This window comes from Ambystoma mexicanum, chromosome 4q, assembly GCF_040938575.1.
Source record: "Ambystoma mexicanum isolate Mex_15411 chromosome 4q, UKY_AmexF1_1, whole genome shotgun sequence".
NCBI lineage: Eukaryota > Metazoa > Chordata > Amphibia > Caudata > Ambystomatidae > Ambystoma > Ambystoma mexicanum.
In genome coordinates, this window is record NC_090928.1 from 764,507,306 (window position 1) to 764,531,136 (window position 23,831).

A 23,831-nucleotide genomic window follows, 5' to 3' on the forward strand; every position below is an offset into this window, starting at 1 on the left:
CCCGAGCGAACATCAGTTGATGTCCATTGTAGATCCCTGTTTTAGACAATTGAAAATAAAACAGACCAAGTGTTGCCAACTTCCTGAGTCGGTTTTGATTATTGATGATTGAGTAAATTCTGCATCCCCATCTATCTCTAAGTATTGCTATCTTGTCTTAAAGGGCCCTAGGTCTATGGGTTCACGTGGTAGCAGAGGTAGGATGGCTCAGAATCCGGCGACCCAGTAGGCTTTTACCATCAGTTGATGTCCATTGTAGATCCCTGTTTTAGACAATTGAAAATAAAACAGACCAAGTGTTGTCAACTTCCTGAGTCGGTTTTGATTATTGATGATTGAGTAAATTCTGCATCCCCATCTATCTCTAAGTATTGCTATCTTGTCTTAAAGGGCCCTAGGGCTATGGGTTCACGTGGTAGCAGAGGTAGGATGGCTCAGAATCCGGCGACCCAGTAGGCTTTTAAGGGTCTCGGCAATATCGGTTGTCCTCCGCCATTTAACTGGAGGACCATGAGACTCCCTGTGGAGAGCGGGTGTGACAGAATCTTGCAAGTCAAATGAAGCAGGTGGGATGGGTCCCTCTTTCATGGAATTCCCCTCCTGGATTCTACAGGCAGCTGAGTGGGCCAAAGGCTAAGGTGGCCGGTTGAGGAGGAGACAATCCCAAGGGTCAGGAGCTGAAAAGCGACTGGTGAGTAGATTGAGAGAGGTGGCAATATTAATTGTGTACTGAATGGGGAAAGTGATAATGGGGAGAAAAGTAACGGAGGGTTGGTAGGGTATTCAAGTTGATGACGAGGAACGTCAAGTGAAGATATATGGACAAGGATCGATCCATAAGATAAGCCCAGAATCCTATGTCCATGGACATCTAGAAAAAGTTGTTTTAGAATCCAACTGGATATTTAGGCTACAAACAGATAGATCTGTTAAAGAGAACAACTTACACTCCAATCAGAGTCATTTTAGGGGTGAGAGTGGCCATGAGGAGTGTTGGCAGATGTATATGTGGGCCGGCCAGTTTGTCTGTCTGTATATTGAATGTATTATATGTGTTAAGGATATGATGAAAATGTCAAAGAACGACAACCAATAGATTGTGGTTAAAAGCGGAGAGTATATTATTTATTTATTTAGTTGCCAAAAGTATTGATTGAACAGGTACACTGAAGTAAAGTGAAACACAAAGGTTTGGAGCTGCGACGCTTGGTGCACGCTCATATTGTGTTATTTTTCTGAAAAGTATTTTCTGTGGAAAATGACAGTATGTATTGACAGTCAAGTGTGACTACTGATGATGGAGTATGTTACTCCACTCATGCACCTATGCAAACAGCTGCCAAAACACGCACCAAAGCTTAAGCAATATAGTGCAGAATGGGTTAAGAGCACGGCAGATAAAATGTTCATGCCATGGCCACAAGGAGGAATCACTGTCAAAAGCAGTTTTACAACACATGACCATATACCTGTACGCAGCGTATACGGGAAAGAAGTTAGAAAAAGGATTAGCTAGTTTAGAGGTTTGGAATATGTACCAGGAGGGTTGGGAAGACCCCCTCCTGAAGACTGGATCCTTAACCTATGTAAAGGGGGGGTGTCAAGCCTTCTGCTCCCCCTAACGCGCCTTAAGTAAATGGCGATAGTACGAAAGACGAGCGAGTGTATCCATTAAGAGAGCTTAAAACAGCGTCAGGATACAGTAATCTGACGCATGAGCCGCCTGATTATAGTAGTGACGAAGGTCCAGAAAAAGCTCCAGAAAGGGATGGGATCTCTAAAGTCCAAAGAGAGAAGTGAACGACCGGGTAAGTCTCTAGATATAGAACAAGAAATTAAGAGATGGAAAGGAGAAAAGGATAAAGCTGACGAGATAGTGCTCATACAGAACGAATGGATGGGCGGTCAGATATTGCTCCAACTTGATGGGAAGAGCATCAAGAAAGTTCAGCAAGGGGAAGATCAAGACAAGCAAGATAAAAAGGAGAGAGAAAGAGAGAAACCATTGAAGGAAGACAAGGCTAAAAAGAAGAGTAGACTAAGACGAGAGCAACTGTATCAAGAAGAACAGTTACGAAAGGAGGAAAAGGTGGAAGAGCAAAGAAAATATGACAACAGGTAGAGAGCAATCGGAGAACGAGATAGGCTAGAAAAGAGATAGGCTAGAAAAGAAGAGGAAGAACAGAAATGAAGAGACAAAAGAATGCAAAGACGAGGTGCGTAGGGCAAATGAAAGAAGGGAAGTGAAAAGACAGGAGGAGGAAAGATTAGGGAGGGAGCAAAGAAACAAAGGGAATTTGATGAGGAAATGGAATGAAAGAGAGGATCGAAGAAATTCGACATTGATCGCATTGAAAGAGAGCTAATGGAACCACATCCAGTAGTAGCATGGGAGGACAAAGAGGAGTTCTTCCCATCACAGGAACCTATGCCAGGACACGCTAGAGTAAATCTAGAGAGGAATTTTGAGATAGAATATGTTGGAGACAGAATCGAAAAAGCCTATCAAGGGTGATTCGAGAAATAGAGGAAAAGACAATCAATCTGAAATTGCCCAATCGTGAGGCAAGGAGGGAGGCCTGTTCAGCCTTGAGCATAGGGCCCTGTCTCTGGACAGGCTAACACTAAATAGAGACGAGAAGGAGGATAGTCATACAAGTTGGGGACAAGATATATCAGACAAAGAAAGAGAAGCCTTCCATGGGGAGGAGGGTGGTGCCTATGGTTCAGAGGGGTGTTTTCAGACAGATTAGGAAGTAAGGTGGTCAGATTTGGACACTAGCTAAAGAAAGAACGCCAGAGCCTATGGCGCAGCCAGAATTACCTAAAAGGTGACCTCTTAGTGAGAGGGGGGACCCGCAACCTTAGGTGAGCAGGCTGAGGTCATTACCAGGAAGCAGGTGATCAGGAACCATTGTCCCTGCAATGAACAGGCAGAAAATGGGAGACAATCGTGATTTTGGGATTTCGCAATTTCCCTTGTTAGAAAAAGGAGGGGCCAGACTGCAGTATATCCCATGGCCCCAGATGGATAAGGACTAAGGTGTAAACTCCCGAGTTTGACTTCGGGCACCGGGAAATGGATCTATGAATTAGAAAAAATGACAGGAGGAAACACGTTAGCTATAGGGGACATTAAAGGTCTTCTAGCAGCTACCTTTGGGGAAAGGGCTGACGACATTTGGATGAGAGCAGGATATGCAAGTGTCACAGCACAGAACACAGCGCACAATGGAGCGCCATTTAATAATTGTAGAGCGGCAGTCTGGAAAGCGCTTAGAGTACAATATCTTAATACGTCGGATACGGGCCTGTAATGGCACGAAAGATGCAGGAAGGCAAAGACCCGCTTGCTTACATTCAGAATTTTCAAGAGCAGTGGTCTTTGGAAACTTGAGGCATGTGGGGGAAATCTATACCTGTATTGTATCATATATTATGTCAGGGGTTGCCAGACCAGGTACAGAGACAGCTCAAGAAGCTGGTTGGTATGGCAGCAAAGGCATGGCCAAAAATACAGCTAACCATCGTGCACCATTGCCGATTGTTGCAAGAAAAGTATCGGAAGAGAGGAGATGCTAGGAAAATTGAAGAAGCTAAGTTAGTGCAGAAGAAACTGTCTTAATATGCTATATAAGGGGCAATGCTGACTAGTGGAGAGGGCCAGGATCACAGGAAGTATCAGTTATGCCGCAGGTGAATAACCAACAGCAGTCGGATCAAGGAGTGAACGGATTTCTGCCAAGAGGCAGAGGAGGCTTCCGCAGAAGAGGAGGCTTTCAGAATAATCAGGGAAACTTTCAGAATAACCAAGGTGGGTTTCAGAATACGCAGAATGACAATCAAGGCATGCAGGGAGGGCAAGTTAGGAGATTCCCTCCTGTGTGTTGGACATGTGGAATGAAAGGGCACATCGCGTGAACATGTGGGAGCCATGGGTATGTGCAAAATGGGCAATTCTCAAGAGGGGGGAACAACTTATCTTCCAGTATATAGCCCACAAAATAGGGACAAGTTCGCCCAAGATCAGACAGTGTATCAAGCACAGTTATCGCAAACACAACCGGCTTTGCAACCACAGCAAGCACCATTGAATCCATCGCAAGGAGAGTCACAGCACGCACCCATGCAGATACAGCAGAGTGCAAACACAGGACAGTTATTGACTCCAAGAGTAGGGGGTGTCACTGTCACGGGAGGGAATCCTTTTACAGGTGCAGGAATAAATATGTACCCACAATAGGACAGCACACAGCGTGACTTGATGTGTTCACTACTATCAGTGATGCCCAATCCTCAAGAGGAACCAAGGGTTGACGTTACCATAGGAGGCAAATACTTTTCTTTTTTGGTAGATACAGGGGCCACTCGCTCATGTATACGAGAGGGAAAATGTTTGTTATCGGGTAATGCCATGAATTCTCAAGGGTTCTCTGGAGCTACAAGTAGAGTTCGTTTTACTGAGAAATTACCAGTCTCTATAGGAGAGTGTCATATGTCTGTCCCATTTTTGTATTCAAGATAGACACCAGTTAATATACTGGGCAGAGATTTAATGACAAAGTTAAAAATGACGATTTATTTCTTTCACTGATGAAGGCATGGTGTGTTCAATGCCAGGAAAACATTATTTAAATGTGGGCAAATTTATCATGGCATTTACAGGGCAGACACTTCTGCGAGGAATGCCAGTAGAGCCAGAAGTTTTTCACTATGGGGTACACATTTTGTTAACATGGCTACCCAGTATAGTGGGTAAGATTATGAGAATACCCGATGAATTTTTCTTCAGGCCACAGATACCTATGCACGAAGAGGGTGGACAGGATTTTCCCTTGGAATTACAGGCAGCCATAGTGCGAGGAAAATTATCCATGCTCGAAGGTTGGGATCGAGGCAGGCCATGGAGAACAGTGATTGATATTGAAGAAGGATATAGACTGACTGACGTCACTGACGAGGATATGTTTAGAGACAAACTGTCAGATGACGAAGTGGTGTTCGAGATGAGCATTACTTATTGGATCAGGACAGAAAGACGAGAGATCCCACAGAAAATGATGATAGTGCACCAAAACGCCCTGCATTTTTTGATGAAGATATGGAGAAAGTGCCAGTTTCTTTATGGACTACGGGCCCCTATAACGTAGGCCTGTTAAAGGGAGTGGGAAAAGTTAAGATTAAACTGAAGCCAGGAGCAATTTTACCTCGAGCAAGACCGTATTCTATGTCTCAAAAGGCAGATGAAGGTATTTTCAAGACTATATCAGCCATGATGGATCAAGGCATCTTAGTGATGTCAAAGTCACCATGCAATACCGCGGTGTATCCTATCAAGAAATCAGAAGGGTGGTTGTGGTGTTTAATTCAAGATATGAGGCCGATTAACCAAATTGTACATTCATAATTTCCTCTAGTTCCTAATCCGGCGATGATATTATGTAGCATCCCTGTTGAGGCGCGATATTTCATGGAGATTGACTTGAGAAATGTGTTTTTCTCAATCCCTTTGCATAAAGATTCCCAAGACCTTACGTCATTTACGTTTCATCAGACTAAACTGAAAAGTACACGTTTGCCCCAAGGGTACTGTGAGTCTCCATCGATTTTGAATAGGGTCCTGCAAATGGAACTGAGAAATATTGATTTGCCAAGTGTCGTGCCGCAATACGTTGATGATATTTTGGTTTGTAGCACGTCAGAAGAAAAAGGTAGACAAGACTCGATTCAGCTAATGATTATTCTAGCTGAGAAAGGATATAAGGTGGATAAAGAAAAATTACAGTACTGCCAAGAAGGGATGTACATAGGTCAGTTAATCTCGCATGAGGGAAAGAAGGTTATGCCTGAAAGAGCTGAGGCGATTCTGAAAACAGCAAAACCACACACGATAAAGCAAATACAACAGTTTTTAGGACTATGTAATTATGTTAGAGCATGGGTATTTAATTATAGTTCATACACAATGCCCTTGTTGCAGGTCCTGAAAAAGGCACAGGTACATCAGGAAGAAATTGAATGGACTGAGAAGATGGAGGAGGGCTTTGATGAATTAAAATAGGCAATATGCACAGCTCCAGTTTTAGGAATTCACAATTATTCTGAGGAGTTCTTTTTATTTGCCCACTCAAATGGGACAGTAATGACAGCGGTGTTTATGCAGAGAACTACCTTGGGGTACAAACCTTTAGCATATTACTGTGTGATTTTAGACCCAGTAATGAGGGGTCAATTCCCTTGCAAACAATCTTTGGCTGAAGTTGCATTTGCTATTGAGAAATCTGCTAGTAATTGGGTGTTCCATGACTTTATTTGTTGAACATGCTTTGTTTGCTGTTTTGGAGAAACCTAAGGGTACGCTGATGTCTCAAAGAGCTTCTGCTTATGAGGTGGACATTTCAAATCCGGCGATCAAAATAAGTCTTGTTTAAAATGGTGAATTTGTAGCTGAACCACTGGCAGAAGATGAACATATGCATGATTGTTCAAACTGTGAGGAATTCTATGATGAGATGCGAAGGTAAAGGAAAATGCCTTAGCAGCAGGGGAGATTCTTTTTATTGATGGTTTTTCAAGGATCGATCAAACTGAAGGAGAAAGTCATTTAGGTGCCGCTGTAGTAAAGCACAAGGCTAATGGGGAATTTGAAGTAATAACGAGTGCAAGACTATCGTCTCATTTTTCAGCCGAGGCTGCGGAATTAGTAGCGCTTAATGTCGCGCTCGAGAATCACACAGACTAGGAAGTAACAGTGTATAGTGACTCCACCTATCTGATGTCAACCGTGCACGCAGGATTAGCACGTTGGAAAAGGACGGTCTACCTCCAAGCGGACGGCACTCCAATGCAAGACATTGCATTATTGGACAGGACCGGCTTATTAAAGCACTACAACTCCCAGTAGCCATTGCGATAGTTAAGTGTGCAGCGCACACTGAGAGAACAGACTTTATTTCATGTGGAAACCAAGCCACAGTTGAATAGGCAAAAAGGGTTGTGTATTTGCCAGATATAATGAGTTTGAAACGCCTGATGTTAAAAAAAAAAATTGTTGTGAAGATGGTTGTGAATTAAAGCTTTAACCACTCATCGAGAACACAATTGATTTAAATTCAGGGGGAAGCCCCACATTAAGAGAAAGACCTGTGGACACGGAGGGGGTGTTCTTTATCCCCTTCTGAGGCACTGTGGTGACAAGACAGAACTGGTAAACCGGTGATGCCTGCAGCCTTATTAAGGGTGGCGTTAGAACAGCTACACTACCCTGCGCATGTCACTAGAGAGAGCCTCACAGCAACAATTGCAGAATACTGGTTTGTACCAAACCTATTAGAACATGTTGCTTCTTATGTAGTCAATTGCATCATATGTCAAAGGTTTACTGATGGGTACACGCTGCGAACAGTTAGAGGAGTAATTCTTCGACCGAATGGTCCTTTTCAGCATTTACATATCGATTATGTTGATATGCTGCAGGTTAGTAATGGATATATGTATATGATAGTGGTGGTGTGCCCCTTCTCAAGGTGGATTGAGGCTGCTCCATGCACAGACCGTGACACCACTTGCGCTGCAATGTTTTTTGTCTGAGAAGTATTTCCAAGATGGGGAGTGTTTGAGGTGTTAAGATCAGACAATGCCCCCCATTTTGGAAATAAGGTATTTGAGAAAAATAGCTTATTTCTTGGCATTAAGCACAAGTTTTCCTCTACTTATCACCTGCAAGCCAACGGACTATGTGAGACACTTAACGGTCTGCTCAAAGAGTGAATAGCTAAATTGAAACTGACACTGAAAAAGGGGTGGCTGCACTGCTTACCCCTTGCATTATATGCATTAAGAAATCATCCCGGCTCTGACCACCATCTCACGCCCCACGAGCTAGTTACAGGGAGGCGAATGAGAATGCACCTAACTGCTCCATCGAGGACTAGAAATGATGCCCAGACAACTGTAGAATTGTTAGGCGATGAGTTATGTACATTTATAACAGCTAGTATCTCTGTCATTTCAGATCAAGTCAAGCAGATGGGGTGTCGGTCTCAGAACTAAGATGAAGACCATACATCAACCACAGTTAAAGAACTATGTTTACCTAAAATCTTTGCTAGAGATCAAGTTTAAATTAGAACCTTTACACCAACGTGGCACAAGCCCAGATTTAGCGGCCCTTTTCTTAGTGGAAGACATCACTCCGTCAGCAGTTAAAGTCCTAGAAAGACGAGCTTGGATCCACCAAGATGATGTGAAAGTCTAAGCTGGAGAGGCCGCAGCACCCCCAACCCCTTCAGAAGTAAGTCACCTTGCTTACCCCTTAAATTATATGCATTAAGAAATCAGCCCGTCTCTGACCACCATCTCATGCCCCACGAGCTAGTTACAGGGAGGCGAATGAGAATGCCTCTAACTCCTCCATTGAGGACTAGAAGTGATGCCCAGACAACTGTAGAATTGTTAGGTGATGAGGTATGTGCGTACTTAACATGTATAATGGCTGGTAGCTCTGTCATTTCAGATCAAGTCAAGCAGACAGGATGTCGGTCTCAGAACACAGATGAAGACCATACAGCAACCACAGCTAAAGAACTATGTTTACCTAAAATCTTTGCTGGAGATCAAGTTTTAATTAGAACCTTTACACCAACGTGGCACGAGCCCAGATTTAGCGGCCCTTTCGTAGTGGAAACATCACTCTGTTAAACGGAAATCATATTAGGCCTCCTTTTGACTTATATTGGCCTAAGCCTATTTGCTCTGCGAAGAAAACCGTGTGGCAAAGTTCCGATTTCTGATCGACTTCGCTGCCATTTTAGAATCATCCGCCATTTTGATTTCTGTTCGTATGATTCTCTGTTCTAAAATTGTGGACTGTGTTTCTAACTTGCAACCAAGCCTCCCGTCCTTTGAGTTCTGTTAATAGTTAGACTGTCCACGGTCTGACTGTTTAGACTAGGTAAAGAGACCTTGTACTACGAATGAACTGTCGTCTCAGTATTGTCTGCGCTAACAAGCCTCATTTACGAATACACATCGGCGACAATGAAATGTAAACATCAAGCATGTACACAGGCTGAATTACATTGTGTTGGGATATAGACTAAGGCTTACCGCGGGATCCGAGAATATACATCGCCATTGTAACTTGATGGAAATACAAACTTATGTAATCCTTCTGCTGCATATTATTGTATAAGCTGTATGTGAACTCGGCACAAGCTCTAGACCACAGATCATTAACACAAAGAGGGGCTGGACAATATTATTCAGAAATGTATAAAAAGCATGAATGTTCAGATGTCCAGCACTCTCTCTCCTCTCTTTCACAGGCTGGTACTCATTGTGGGGTGTTGAGAGTCAGATAGCTATCTGTTTCTATGTTTCTTTGTAAACTGTGCAGAATAAAAGATCTGTGAATCTTTATAGCCCGTGTTTGGTGTATTTCAATTTGTGGTACTCAGCCTCGATATTTCCTTTTGCTTTTACAACTCCGTCAGCAGTTAAAGTCCTAGGAAGACAAGCTTGGATCCACCAAGATGATGTGAAAGTCTAGAGGCCGCAGCACCCCAAACCCATTTAGAAACAAGTCAAGTAGAAGTTCAGCATATGCAGACTCGATCGATGACAAGGAAGAAGGACGCAGAGACTTTCCAATAGACAGATAAAAGTGTGCATTTGGACGGTGGCTCCCCTGAAACACTCTTTGTAGCTGCTAAGCAAGGAGTGAGCAAGTTACTGTTCTTGAGCCACATGTGCTTTGCTGACATTGGACTGTGGAGTGCAGAAGTAAGCAAAATATGCCAGACTTGGAGTTTGTATTTGATGACTGGAAGAGGGAGCAGTTCCATGACTCATTTCTCACTGAATTTTTCTTTGGAGGTGCTTGTGGTACTTACTGATGCTGTTATGCATAGGCTACCTCTGGCTGTCTTCATATTTATACTAAGAGCTTACCCTGCTCTTTTTGGAAGGAGCACTGGCGTGTACTTTTCTCCAGGATCCTAGGAATGGCCCGACTATTAGATGCCTACTGGCAGAAATATTGGTGGAGATCAGACCATTACCTATGCATCTTACTGGAGGTACAGAGGGTCCTGTCTAGTCACGAGGCCCACAAACTACTTGCTATGATCTTTTACGATTTGCTTCAAGTTTATCCCTACCTTGTTTGGCAAGACGCCAACACTTTTGTGTTTATGCGAGATCCCATAAACCGACCATCAATCAGCCAGTTACTTGTGGAAAGCATTGAACAGATTCAGCAACTACCGGATCATCTGACGAGTTTGCCTGAATAAAAATAGTTTTTCCTTTCTTAAAAAGTAATTACAGGCAAGTAAACATGTGGTCCATAAAGCATAGTGCAGGTCCACAAAGTGAGCAGAGCCAACAACGAGTGCAGAGGCATCGATGGTGGAGCCTTATGTATTGGTGCATAATATATGCTTGTTCTACGTTTATCATTGTTTTTCTGATTCTGCTAATTCACAATGTGTATTTCATTAGTCCCAAGAAAGCAGTGGTCCCTTTGATTCTTCCCACTCCAGTTACTTTAGCAGCACTAGACATTGTGAGACAGCCAAGGCCTTATGTGATTATTCCTACGCAAGTAGCTCATATAGAGGTACCTATGCATCTGACAAAACATCCAAATCTTCCCTTTGGAGAGAGATCCGTTTTTGATTTACTTCATGGTCATTATAGAGAGAATAATTTGGCAAGAATGAAACAGAGACCTAAAAGAAGTGCAAGGGAGGATGATCATGAACTGAAAAATTATTTGGACAGTACATCACATTTGGGGAACAACATGTGGTATCAGCACATGAAAGAGGTGGGAAAGTGACTTCTGAGGAGGATCGTTATGGATGTGCACTTATGCTATGGGAAAATCTAAGATATTCATATGTATTGAAATATATGTTCAAATGGCTCATTGCCTTACTCACCTAGCACTCTGCCATACAAGAGGTCAATTCCAGGGTCGAACGGCATCCTTGGAATGGGTGACAGTATGGTCAGCACCAGATGAAGATGATTATGTCCAAGATTTGAAGACAAGAGCGAGACCACACACCAAAAATCATGTGATAAGATACAAACAGCCTGGTATGACGGGAGGAGGAATCAGATCAGAAGTCAACAGGAGACTCAATTGTAAAGGAAAAACTGATTAAGAGGTTTAAAGCTGCAAGGAAAGAGGTCAGATGCAGATCTGGGGAACGGTGCTGTCTCGTGATGGATGGGAAGAAAGTGTAGTCATAAGCAGAGCTGTAGCAGTAACTGGTCATCACAAACCAGTAATTGGACGAGTAGAAAATGGATGTAAACCTCTATGGCCAAAACCTACAAAGCTATTGACATTAGTCGACGACAAAGGAGGTCCATTACAGATAGTGCCTTTGGCAAGTGCAGAACTATGTTTCAGAAACAATGCCACGAGAAAGGTTGGAGAGAATCAGTAGTGCGGATGAATCTTTGATGTACCAGGTATGAAGGACCGGACAGCAGTGATAATGGATCACTACTGGGCCTGTAGATCCAGAGCATACATGAAGCTGCCAAGAGATTGCGGAAGACTATGTTCTATAGTGATTGTCTATGTTCCAGCGTTAGTGATCCCAAAGAGTAACCTGAACATTGGCAAGTTCCCTAAAGCAGATGCTCAACTGAGGAAGAAGAGATGTGCTAAGCTCTGGAATCGAATGAAGAGGGAGAACTATTTTTCAGCCAAATCGATAGAAGGTTTTGATGCCATTCCAGATGAACACAGATTGTTCAGCAAGACCTCTTCAGTTTTTACTATCATCTTTACGCCTGGGTTTCAGACGATGGCAAATACCAAATGGTTACAGATAACCAGATGGGAGCTTTTGCAAATGATCAACACCACTATAAAAGGATTCAATGTTATCAATGAGGAGCTGAGAGCCATAAGACTGATGACTCTTCAGAATAGAAATGTCCTGGACATGATCACAGCTATGGATGGAGGTGTGTGTGCCAAAATTGGCGAATCTTGTTGCACATTCATACCTTCTCATGACAACGAAAATGGCACCTTGACAGAGGCCATAACAATGCTGACAAACCTACATGTAAAGATGAATGACGAAACAGAAGACTTTGCTGATGACAGCTGGTTTGGGTCAATCTTCTCATGGGTTCCACAATGGATGGCGAACATCTTCAAGTTACTTGGAGCCCTGTTGGTGATGATCATGCTTGGATTCTGCGTGATCAGGATAATAATCACACAATGCAAGATGATTCTTGTGGAATATTTTTATCCACACCAATGCACCACACTGCAACCCTTTGCCAATGGGGAAAAGAAAGTTGTAAAAAATGGAGGAGATAACCCCGTATGTGCCAAATCTACAAACCTGAGCATGGTTCACAAACCACAAAAGAGCTGCACACCCTGACACACACAGGCAAAGTTGGTGTAAAAACAGGAATCAATGCCGTCACCTGTCATCTGTCACCTGTCACTTGAATCAATGCCACAGAAGTGGGCTAAAATCCCAAAATGCCCTTAAATACAGCTTCCTGCTCAATGGCAACCTTCAAAGTGCTGTTTTGGCACTAAATTCAGTAATTTTTCCCAGTGAGTTATTGAAAGGAAAGTGTGCTGAAATCATGGATTCTCCAGTGCAGTCTCCAGGCCTCACTGACTGACAGCTGCTTCAGAAAATTAGCTGTCAAACCCAGTTAAATGTGTTTCTGTTTCCTGATTAAAATGGCAATATTCACCTATTTAAAGCATGTTTGTGAAGGGCTAATTCTTTTAAAATGTTAAAACTCCTTATAAACTGTGCTTGTATTTTATATGTGAACTGAAAATACTTTAATGTATAGGAACCCAGTCTGGAGCTAATCAACTATTTAATTCTGATCTGACAGCCCATTCTGGGAAGATTCACATTTCAGCTTGACACTCAGTTGCTACAGGAAGGCTTAAGTGATGCTAATGGTTCCTGCATAATGAAAACAAAGAAAGCTTCAGACATTTGTCTCCTGGCTGACCCAAGGACAAAGGAAGGCTTGGACACCCATCCTCCTAAACGAGGGGCAGGATGTGGAAGACGTTTCTCAGTGAACTTCAAAGGAATGGCCATTTGCTCACTTGGGAAGAAAGAAAAAAAACCTGGACTGGATTTTAAATGGAAATTACCTATTTTTGCCTCAGAACTTTATGACATTTAACATGGCAGCCAAAATAAGTAGACGAGTGAAAAATGCAAACTTATAAATCTGAACTGATGCTAGACAGTTGAAGATTTGGTAGGTGTTCTTACTACATGAGGAACCAAGGATACACTAAAAGACTGATTGTGACAAAACTATTAATGTTGCAAACTTAAAATTGTATGTACATGTACCACTGATCAGCACCGGAGGTGTACCGAATTAGAAATGATTAATCCTAACTGTTAACGGTAAAACTGATAAAAATCCGTAAAATGAGAAAGACAGCTCGCACAAGGACGGGGATTGAATGTGGATGCAGACAATCAAATATGAAATATATGTGTCTAATTTAATTAGGGTACATAATGTTAGAAATGTACATGTGTGCAAGAGTTATGTTTTGGTAAAAATCAAGGTGGGAGTACCTAAATCCTGTCATAATTATGACAGCTCTGTTCATACTGCCAACCAGGACAAAGCACATGCCTGTAGCCACTCACAGACATGGGGTGTGTTTTTGAAGTTCTGCCCATGCCATAAACTTTGTAAAGTATAAATATAGGAGTTTCACTACACATATGACACTGCTTCCAGAACCCATCCAGATGTCTGCATAGCACCTTATTCCAGAACTCTTCATCCTGTAGCTGACTCCAGAATTCTTTGAAGATCCAGATTTCTTTGCAGACTACAGACTTTAGCATTGCAGAACTCTTGCTAGCTTTACCCAATTGCAAACATACAGAACTTAAAAGAATAATTCTGATTCAGTTTGGCTTGCTACCATTAAGGCTTGCCCGCTGAAACTTGCATCCTGCTATTTACCGTGTCCAGTAAACAGAAGGGGCCCTTCCAAATCCAGTCTGAGGTGCTGTCCAAATTTGACCAGAACCACGCTGCTGATCCGATGCCTTCCGAAGTGCCTTGCTGCCCTATGACCAGAACCGGACAGTCCAATTGAATTATAAAGGATTGTAAGAATAATAGGAAGAACAGTGACCCATAATATATTTGCATTGTATTAACCTTATCTCAACCCATCCCATCTTTAATTCAGAACCATAGTATTGTTAGAATCCTTCTTGCGCTGATTTTTCTCTCATCTGTGTTACAAAACCTTAACTCCGTAGTGATTTTGAAGTAATTAAAGTAAATCCCAGATGAAATTGGGGATCCATCACATGAATGGTTGTGCTGGCCAGGTAGCCGTGAAGATTCATGTGTGGCCTCTTCTTTTTCACAGTCATTAATCTAGTATAAGAAAACCTATCTGTCATTTTTAAAACCAAATTTCTGTTTCCATTTTCGCGCCTATTTTGCAAAAACGCCTCTTACTAAAGCCTCTATAACTTCTTCAATTTTAAAGATAGAAATGTAATTTCAACGCTCACTGATTCCTAAGACCCCTAGCTACATCCACTACTATTGCATTGCATTGCGGAACAGTGTATTTGACCTGTTTTTCTCCAATATTGCATAGTAAAAGTTTGCCACGAATTAGAAAAATTTCAAAGTTTACATGTGTCTTTTGCCCATTTCGAAGTGTTTCTTCCAACCCATCCTGATCTGAAGTGTGTATTGTTGTTTATATTATAGTTCATGTGTGTTAGGACTTGTTTAGAGTTGCTTTCCTTAGAATTTTTCTCCATTTAAGCATTTCTGACCGTTTTGCAGTATTTTACAAAGCAATTTCCATCTGTCAGTTTAAAAGTGTCATTTTACAAAACGGTTCTCTCTCTTGTTTGGGGAGGGAAGATTGCCTATAAACTCTAAAACTTGTCCTTCATTCCTGAATACCTGCTGGTTACTCACATTGGTGTAGGATTGCTCATTTGTATTTAAACAAAACTTTGCAGGGGGAATATTAACCTAAACACTATCTATGCATCTATGCACAAAACAAAACTGTTCTTTTTCCTGTGTTTTCTATTTTTCATCATTATAAGTGAATTCAATTGTTTTGCTCAGTTTCTCAATTGTATTGTCACCCTTTGGGTGATTTCTGCCCCATACATATATATATATTAAACTTATGTGTGATTTGAATATTAAATAAATAAATAAGTCTTTACCTTTACAAACTAGCCTGATTCCTGGTTCAGTGTGACCTGGGGGTATTTTGAGACGGGCGTGATATGAGTGGTATATCATTCAGAATATTGAACCTATAGACAAAATAAATAAGGGTTTCATTGCGCACTACATGCTAAGCGAGACTTGTGTGTGTGCCTGATTAAAATCCGTTACATTACAAAGAAAGCAGTAGGAATGAAGATTGTGATTGATGTTGAATCAGGATTTGAACCAAAGGAGCTGACAGATGAAGAAATCAGAGACTACATGCAGGCCAGCATCCATGCACCTGAGGGAACAATGTTCCTGTACCCAAAGAACCACAATAAATATGTGATGTGAGGAGATAGATTTATTGCAGTCCCAATGGACAATGCATGCTCATGACGTGCAGTGTTGATGAGCATGTAAAATCAGCAGGATGCCTGAAGGGAGTCATAAAGATATGGGTCCCAAAGAAGCACTTCTTCAGACAAGGATGTCTGGATGTGAAGATTGATGAGAGAGTGGCCGATGAATCACCCAGAGGGGGGAGTGTAGAGGAGGAGTCAAGTACCCCCACCAAAAGCTCTACCCCCATGTTGCCTATATGTTGGGAACTGGAAATTGCGACACTTGCAGTACCAGTGAGAATGCATGTACTGCAGAGAATCCTGGAAACAAGGTATCCATTAAGAAAACCCTATATGCAATCATGAAATGAAGATATTATGGTCTTCTGGACAAAGTCCCAGAGGAAGTATGAAAACAAGTGAAAAAAGAAGGCTGGTGACGTCATGCGGAGCAGAGCTGACGAACTCAGAGAAGGTCCACAAGGTAAAAGAGCATAGACATTCTATAAGATCTGAAGAGAAGGTGGTAATGATGAGCAACATTTCGAGCTTGAGATGAAGATGCTCATGCTACAGAAATGATGAAGAAAAATGCTAATTAGTTTTCACTTTTACAGACGCAGTAATGCAAGTAGACAAAGTGATCTTAAGGCTGGCTACGTAGTGAATAGTTGCAGAGATGCACCAATGTATAATACTTAGGAATGTATAGAATCTGGATATTCCACAATGCACTTTAAGCAAGGCTTGAAACCCTGTGATTAAAAAGGGGTTTTCTGTGTGGCGCAGTTGGAAAATAACTAAAGGCGATGGAGAAATACAAGAAAGGCTTGGCTGGCCCAGCACCAAGAAGTTGAGGCCACCGTGATCCTGGTTGTCCATGCAGTAGTTACATGAATGTGAGAAAGAAACAAACTTCTGTTTGAGGTGAAATGGAAAAACACTGAAGGAGTCAAGAGTTCATCATTTAATAGAATTAAATGCTGCAAAGAGCTTGAAAATGCATTCTCCAAGTCACATGGTCAGTCAAAATAGACATTGGGTCGAGCTACACCGAAACCAAGAAGATGCTCCCTTTATTTCTCAGGCGCAGAAAGCTTCTGCAAGGCCAAGGTCAAAGACTTAATTGACTGGCAGACTGCAAGAGTGATGATAGATCTTGCGCTAATTGGGTGGGGAGGCATGATCAAGCCGACCCTCCCTGCAGCTAGTATGGTAGCCCGCGTGATGCTAGGGTGTGGAATATTCCAGAAGGGTACAAGAGTGCCAAACCAATTGTAGAGGGCCGTGTAACAAAGAGCCCTTTAATTTGTATAACCAATGAAGTGCCGAGTAGTAGAGTGACACAGAAGATGACTTGCACTTGGGATGAGCTTAGTTGCCCACCTGACAGTAGAAACCCAATCACAAACCCTGTTAGTATGGAACGTATACTTAGATGTTCCCTGTAAGACTTTTACATCCCCAAGTAGGTTTTTGTAGTTTGCCACGTAGTGTGACGTCACTTATGATGAGTTTTTACTATAAAAGTAGTGTTTTTTATAATACGTGCTGAGAGAAATCGAGCGAACGTCTGTTGATGTCTGTTGTAACTCCCTGTTTTAGACAATTGCAAATAAAACAGACCAAGTTTTGCCAACTTCCTGAGTCGGTTTTGATTATTGATGTTTGAGTAAATTCTGCATCCTCATCTATCTCTAAGTATTGCTACCTCGTCTTAAAGGGCCCTAGGTCTAGGGGTTCAACTTGCTCTCGACCCTTCCCGTGATCAACCGTAAAGCAATAGTTCAAGGTCCAAGAAACCCAGCATAACCCTTGGGTTGGATTCTTCCCTCTGGTGTACCGGGTCCACCCCTAAGAAAATAGTATTTTCTTCCCCATTGGTTCTCTTTTCACAATTGGGAGGTTCTCGTTCCTTTGGGCAGGGGAGTCCAGCCAAGTCTTTAATTTGATTTGGGCCACCTGTGAAATACATTGTATTGGCGTAAATCACTTCCTAGGACTAACTGGGTTGGTTTTAACGTTAAGTATATTTTTCTACCCAAGATGGTATTGGGGATCTGGGTTAACGACTGATTTTCTGTATGGCCATGTACACAGGTCACCCTCTCTTTTCCTACTTCTTTCCATCCCATGGGAAGTAACCCTGCTCTTTTGGCACTTTTCTTACTTCCGGTATCCGATTGCGCCCAAATAGTTTTACCCTCTAGGTTAGCAGGGATTCTATATGTGGTCTTATTTTCAGTATATAAAAAGACATGGGGAGAGATTCCAAGATGGCCACCGGGGTGTTGAGCCGCGTCTAAGCCGCGCTCTCCCCGGGCCGCCAAAAATTAGCACATTAAAGCAGCGTAACGTCCGAGATCAGCGAGCGGATTGCCCCCCCTTCACCTCCGGTCAGGTAGCAAGTCCGAAGGGGCGCAGGGAAAGCCGCGGAACCGAGCGCCGCAGCGACCACACATCCCCCATCGGGGATTCCCGCCTGCCGAGCCGGCAACATAATCGGAACCGATCGGGAGACAGCGCCGCACACAGAAGCGAGGAGGGGGAGACGTAGTGACAGAGGCGGGCTCCCTCCCTCCCGGCGCTCCGCCGAGGTACCCTCTCACCAGGGTCGTATTAGTAAGCGGCAGCTACCGAGGACGGTGGAGCGGGCGTATGGGCCCCTCCCCCACCCCCATTGAAGACACCCGGTACCAGGCACTCTAGCTCCATACGAGGAGGCAAACGGGATAAGGAGCCCAAGGAGTGTGGGGCAGCTTATGCAGCAGATGCATACGCATCCACTGGGGGAAGCGCGCACACGACGCTGAGGGAAGACGGGAGCCTCCCGCTCGGTGCGGGCACCACGGAGGCCGGAGAGGTGAACGCCGGCTGGAAACAATCCCCGGAGGTGAGCAGAGCACAGCGGCTGGGGGGAAGCGGACCCTGGGGCACGAGGTCTCCCCTGGAACCCTACCGCCCACAGCCGGAACATTACTTGTCTCACAAAGAAGGGGCGCAGGGACGGTAACCCGCAGAGGGGCAAAGAGGAATGAGTCCACCGGCAGTAAGAAAGGTGCCTAAGCGGACACCGCCTGTAGACAGGGGGAATACCGCAACAGGGAGCCGGGAGACCCCACCAAAACAACAAGACCGGCGCGGAGTCCCTCGGCTGTCTAGATTGGTAACCCTGAACTGAACACTCATAGGGGTAAGGGCCCATCCAAGCAGGCCCCATCCGATGCTAACTCCATGGACGGGAGAGACCCGTGACTCACCAGCAGCACAGCATCGTGAGTGCCTCAGGGGGAACTTCTTACAGCCCACAGGGGCAACACAGGAGCCCACGCACACCCCGGCAAGCTAACGGAACATGTCAAGGGCAGAAAACAAGAACATCGCTTCCCAACAGACCCCACAGCCTGCAAGGCAAGAAGCAAACATATTACAATTGTGGTCAACGGAGACCACGCCACAAGCTAAAGGGAAGCCTCAGGACAACCAACAAGGTGAAGGCATGTCGCAGACGAACCCTCACCACCCACCTTCAAGTGATGACATGCAATCATGGTTCCAGGATCTGCAAGAAAAATTCATGTCTTCAGTTAAAGAACAGTTCACGACGATGAAAAACGACATGAAACAGGCGGTTCAGGAGCTCAGGGTGGACGTGGCTAAACTGGAGGAGAGAACAGACATTCTGGAGAGAACGGTCCAGGGAGTTGAGGAGGAAACGCAACAGGCTAGTGAAACTCAGGAACACCTGGTGAGACTCACTCATAATCTGGAGATACAGTGCGAGGATTTGGAGAACCACTCCAGGCGCTCTAACATTCGCATCAAAAACATGGCAGAATCAGTTCTGGACAAAGATCTAATGACTGCTGTGACGGAGGTGTTTAGAGACATTCTGGATGCTTCGGAGACAGATACAATCGGAGTGGACAGGGTCCACAGAGTTGGACCAAAAAGATCCGGAGCACCGGGGGAAAGACCACGAGACATTTTGGTGGCACTATCCTCATACCCACAAAAAGAGCAGATACTGAGGAAGGCCAGAGAAATGGATCACATCAGGATGAACGGACAAGAAATTCAACTACACCAGGACCTGGCCCTGATCACATTGCAAAAAAGAAGAGCGATGGCCCCACTCGTCAAGGCTCTGGTGGCAAAAGAAATCCGGTACAAGTGAACCTTCCCATTTGGGCTGACCTTCACATGGGAGGGGAAACAGCGAAGAGCAACCACCTGGGAAGAGGGCTTAAACATAATGGTGCTCCAGGACGAAGGGGAGGAAGCGGATCAAGCAAGGTCTAGTGAGGAGCAAAGGAGAAGACCTAAAGGATGGGAAATGATCAAACAAAAAAGGCCAAACACGGGAAGAGAAGGCTGTAGGAAAATGCCATGATCGGAGACAGAGAAGAGGAATGCCGCGGGCACCCAAGCGGCAGCCACATAAGGCAACAGCGGGGAAGGTGAGAATAAGATCCGCTACATGAGAGGCAGAGGCGGCGGCCCGGCAGGGACCATCCGGCTTGGAATCCGGTAAGGACAATCGGTAATGTGGGGTTTAGGATCCCCCACTAAAATCTCCCCCGAGAGGATGAAGGGCAGGGAGCTGTGGGCGCTATGCCCTAGCTACACTAGGAACCCTAGCCTTGCTCGGGGGCAACTTGTTTGGTTTGTGGTTAACCATTGGGGGGGGAGTTCAGGGGAAAGGGACATGGGGATGGGGACACAAAATTAGCGCAGCGGCAAAGGAAGGGATTCCAAGTACAATGAACTTGTGCCTTACTAAATGGGGAAGGTCCGCATAGTAACCTATAACATAAGGGGGATGAATCATCCCACGAAAAGGGTGAAGCTGGAGAAACTTCTCAAAAGGGAAGGGGCGGACCTCCTACTCCTCCAGGAAACCCACATTAGAACAAAGGACAAACAGAAAACCTGGGTAAGGGGATATAAAATTTGGGCCAGGCGAATACAACTGAAAAAAGATCGGGGGTCCTTATAGCAGTGAGGGATGGAAGGGACGCAAAACTGGAGGACATTATGACAGATAAGGAGGGAAGGTTTGTGTTTGCTAACGTGGTGTTCGAGGGGCAGCGACTCACACTCGCGTCAGTATACGCGCCCATTGTGGGACAGGACGGTTTTTTGAGAGACACCCTGGGAAAACTTGAAACCTTTGCAAGGGAAAGGTGATCTTGGGGGGTGACCTGAATATGGCATGGGACCCACAATTGGACAGAAGCACTGGTAGTGTACTCGGTCACGGGGCACCGTCGAAACGCCTCAAACAACAAATGGACCAACTTGCCCTGAATGATGTGTGGAGGGAATTGAAGGGGGAGCAAAGAGGGCATACATTCTTTTCACATGTGCATAACTCCATGTCAAGAATTGATTACTTTTGGGTTTCAGTTGGGTTTATGGGCAAGATTCAGGGGCTGGAAAAGGGGGCAATTGCACTATCAGACCATGCACCCCTGTGGCTCGATGTGAAACTCCCGGGGAAACCTAATGGGCTGTGGAAGTGGAGGTTACCGGAGGACATTATCTGAGACCCGGTTGCGGGGGAATCAATAAGGGAAATGATTGAAGAATATTTCACTCAGAATGACACAGGAGAGGTTTCTATGAGCACGGTCTGGGAGGCGTTTAAAGCGGTGATCCGCGGGAAGATAATGGCACTGAAAATCACGATGGAGCAACAGAGGTCTATGTGGGAAAAGGAACTGGAAAGATCAATAACAGAACTGCAAGGGAAAATCGTGGCACAGCCCTCTAGAGATCTAAAGAAGACGCTTAGACATAACCAAGGTCAACTTGAGATGTTACGCACAAAAGGAGCAGAAAGGAGCCTGCTTTACCTAAGACAAAGGTACTACATAAAAGCAAACAAAGCGGATAGGTTACTAGCGAGACAACTCCGCGCAAAACAGAAAGACACTACGATCAAATGCATCACAGACACGTCAGGGAAACATCTCACACGCACACAAGACATAGAGGAAGTGTTCATAGAATACTATCAGGAACCTTACGCCATAGACCACCCGGAGGCAGACGCACAGGACACATATCTGGAAAACCTCACCCTCCCACAAATCTCAGAAGCAGACAGGCAGGCCTTAGAGGACCCAATTAAAGAAGAGGAAGTCAAAAAAGCCATAAATAACCTTCCAATAAATAAAGCTCCAGGCCCGGATGGCTTCACGGCCCCCTTTTATAAAAAATATGCAGATCTTCTGATCCCAGTCCTGACCAAGCTCCTAAACCCATTTAAAGATAGTGGCACTGTGACTCCCACAATGAACGAAGCGAAGGTCCTAGTATTTCACAAACCAGGGAAGGACCCTTCATACCCGGCTTCATATAGACCAATCTCCCTAATAAACATTGATGCAAAAATGTACATGAAGATATTAGCCGCCAGACTCTCCCCTCTACTCCCGAAGCTAATACATCTAGACCAATCGGGCTTTATCCCAGGAAGACAAACTCATGACAATCTTAGAAGGATCATTCATTTGGTTGAAAAAATTGGCATAAAGCAAACCCCGGCTATTCTACTAGCAGTAGATGCAGAGAAAACTTTTGACCGGGTTGAGTGGTCCATGCTCTTGAAGACCCTGCACTCCATGGGATTTGGGGAGAACTTCATTGCAAGAATAAGAGCGAACTATATCGCCCCAACTTGCAGAGTGGCCGTCAATGGGGAGGTTACGGAAAAGGTACGCATATCCCGTGGAACAAAGCAGGGATGTCCGCTCTCCCCGTTATTATACGCTATCTTTCTAGAACCCCTACTTCTGAAATTAAGAGAAGCTACACATATTAAAGGAATAGACATGGCAGGCATACAACATAAGGTAACCGCATATGTGGATGATATGCTGCTAGCATTAGAAGAGCCGAGCCGAACATTGGCGGCTGCGGTGGGGGAGCTAGAAGAATTTGGGGCCATCTCAGGCTTAAAAATTAATAGGAACAAATCGGAAATTCTAATTCTGGCGGGAGACGGGGGAGATAGCGAGAGAAGCTAAAGCACTAAATCTCAAGATAGCAGAGGATGGGATCAAATACCTGGGAATAACACTTACACACAGGGTGGAACAGCTTTATGGTAAAACTTTCTGCAGCTTCTTACAAGGCTTCATAGAGATTTGGAGAGATGGAACCCTCTGCTGATCTCGTGGTGGGGCAGGATCCAAGCGGTAAAGATGACCATCCTACCAAAACTCCTATATTATTTCCAGGCCCTCCCGGTAGGGGTACCCAGATTATTCTTTAAAACACTGTCTCGCGTAATCACAACCTTTGTGTGGAAGGGGAAAACGCCAAGACTGGCTAGGGCTGTCATGTCCACACCAACCAGGGAGGGGGGGTTGGCGCTCCCTCACTTCCAGAAATACTACCAAGCCGCACAGTTAAAGGTACTAGGGGAGTGGCTAGGCGATGATCCACAACCGATTTGGGCAGCACAGGACAGAGCAGTGACATGAACCCCATTAGTGGAACTACTCTGGAAACAGAAACAGCACAGACACCCCAACATAGGAATTAGTGAAATAATGAAAACAACGATGGAGGCGTGGGACATGCAAACTCGAAGGGGCTTAATGACCACCACGCTAGGCCCATTGACCCCCATTTGTAGAAACCCGCAGTTCCCACCGGGGATGGAGCAGGGGGCATATGAATGCTGGGAGGAGGCAGGAATAACGAAAATTGGGGAAATGTTCATCAACAATGAAATTAGATCATATGAATCTAGCCTCCCACTCGCAGCATGCTCCACACAGGAGAAATATAGACACAAACAACTCAAACATTGGTTAAGATCCCCGGACATAGCGAAGGAAGCAACGAGAACTCTCGCCCCATTCGAGAAATACTTTACAACGAATTCAGGGGCAAAGAAATGGGTTTCTATTTTATATTCCTTTATAAATACACAGGATGAAGAAATTAAGTGGTCTTATATGAATAAATGGAACAGAACTCTGGGGGAGGAACCAACAAGGAAACGATGGGAGGACTTTTGGACTCTGATTCCAAAAACGACCAGATCTGCACAAACAAGAGAAATGTGGATAAAAATTGTTACACAGTGGCACTACACCCCCGAGAGACTTCACACAATGTTCCCAAAAATGTCAAGCCTATGTTGGAGGGAATGCGGAGAGGTGGGGACCTGGAAACACATCTGGTGGACATGCAAAGGAATAGTGCCTTTCAGGGAAG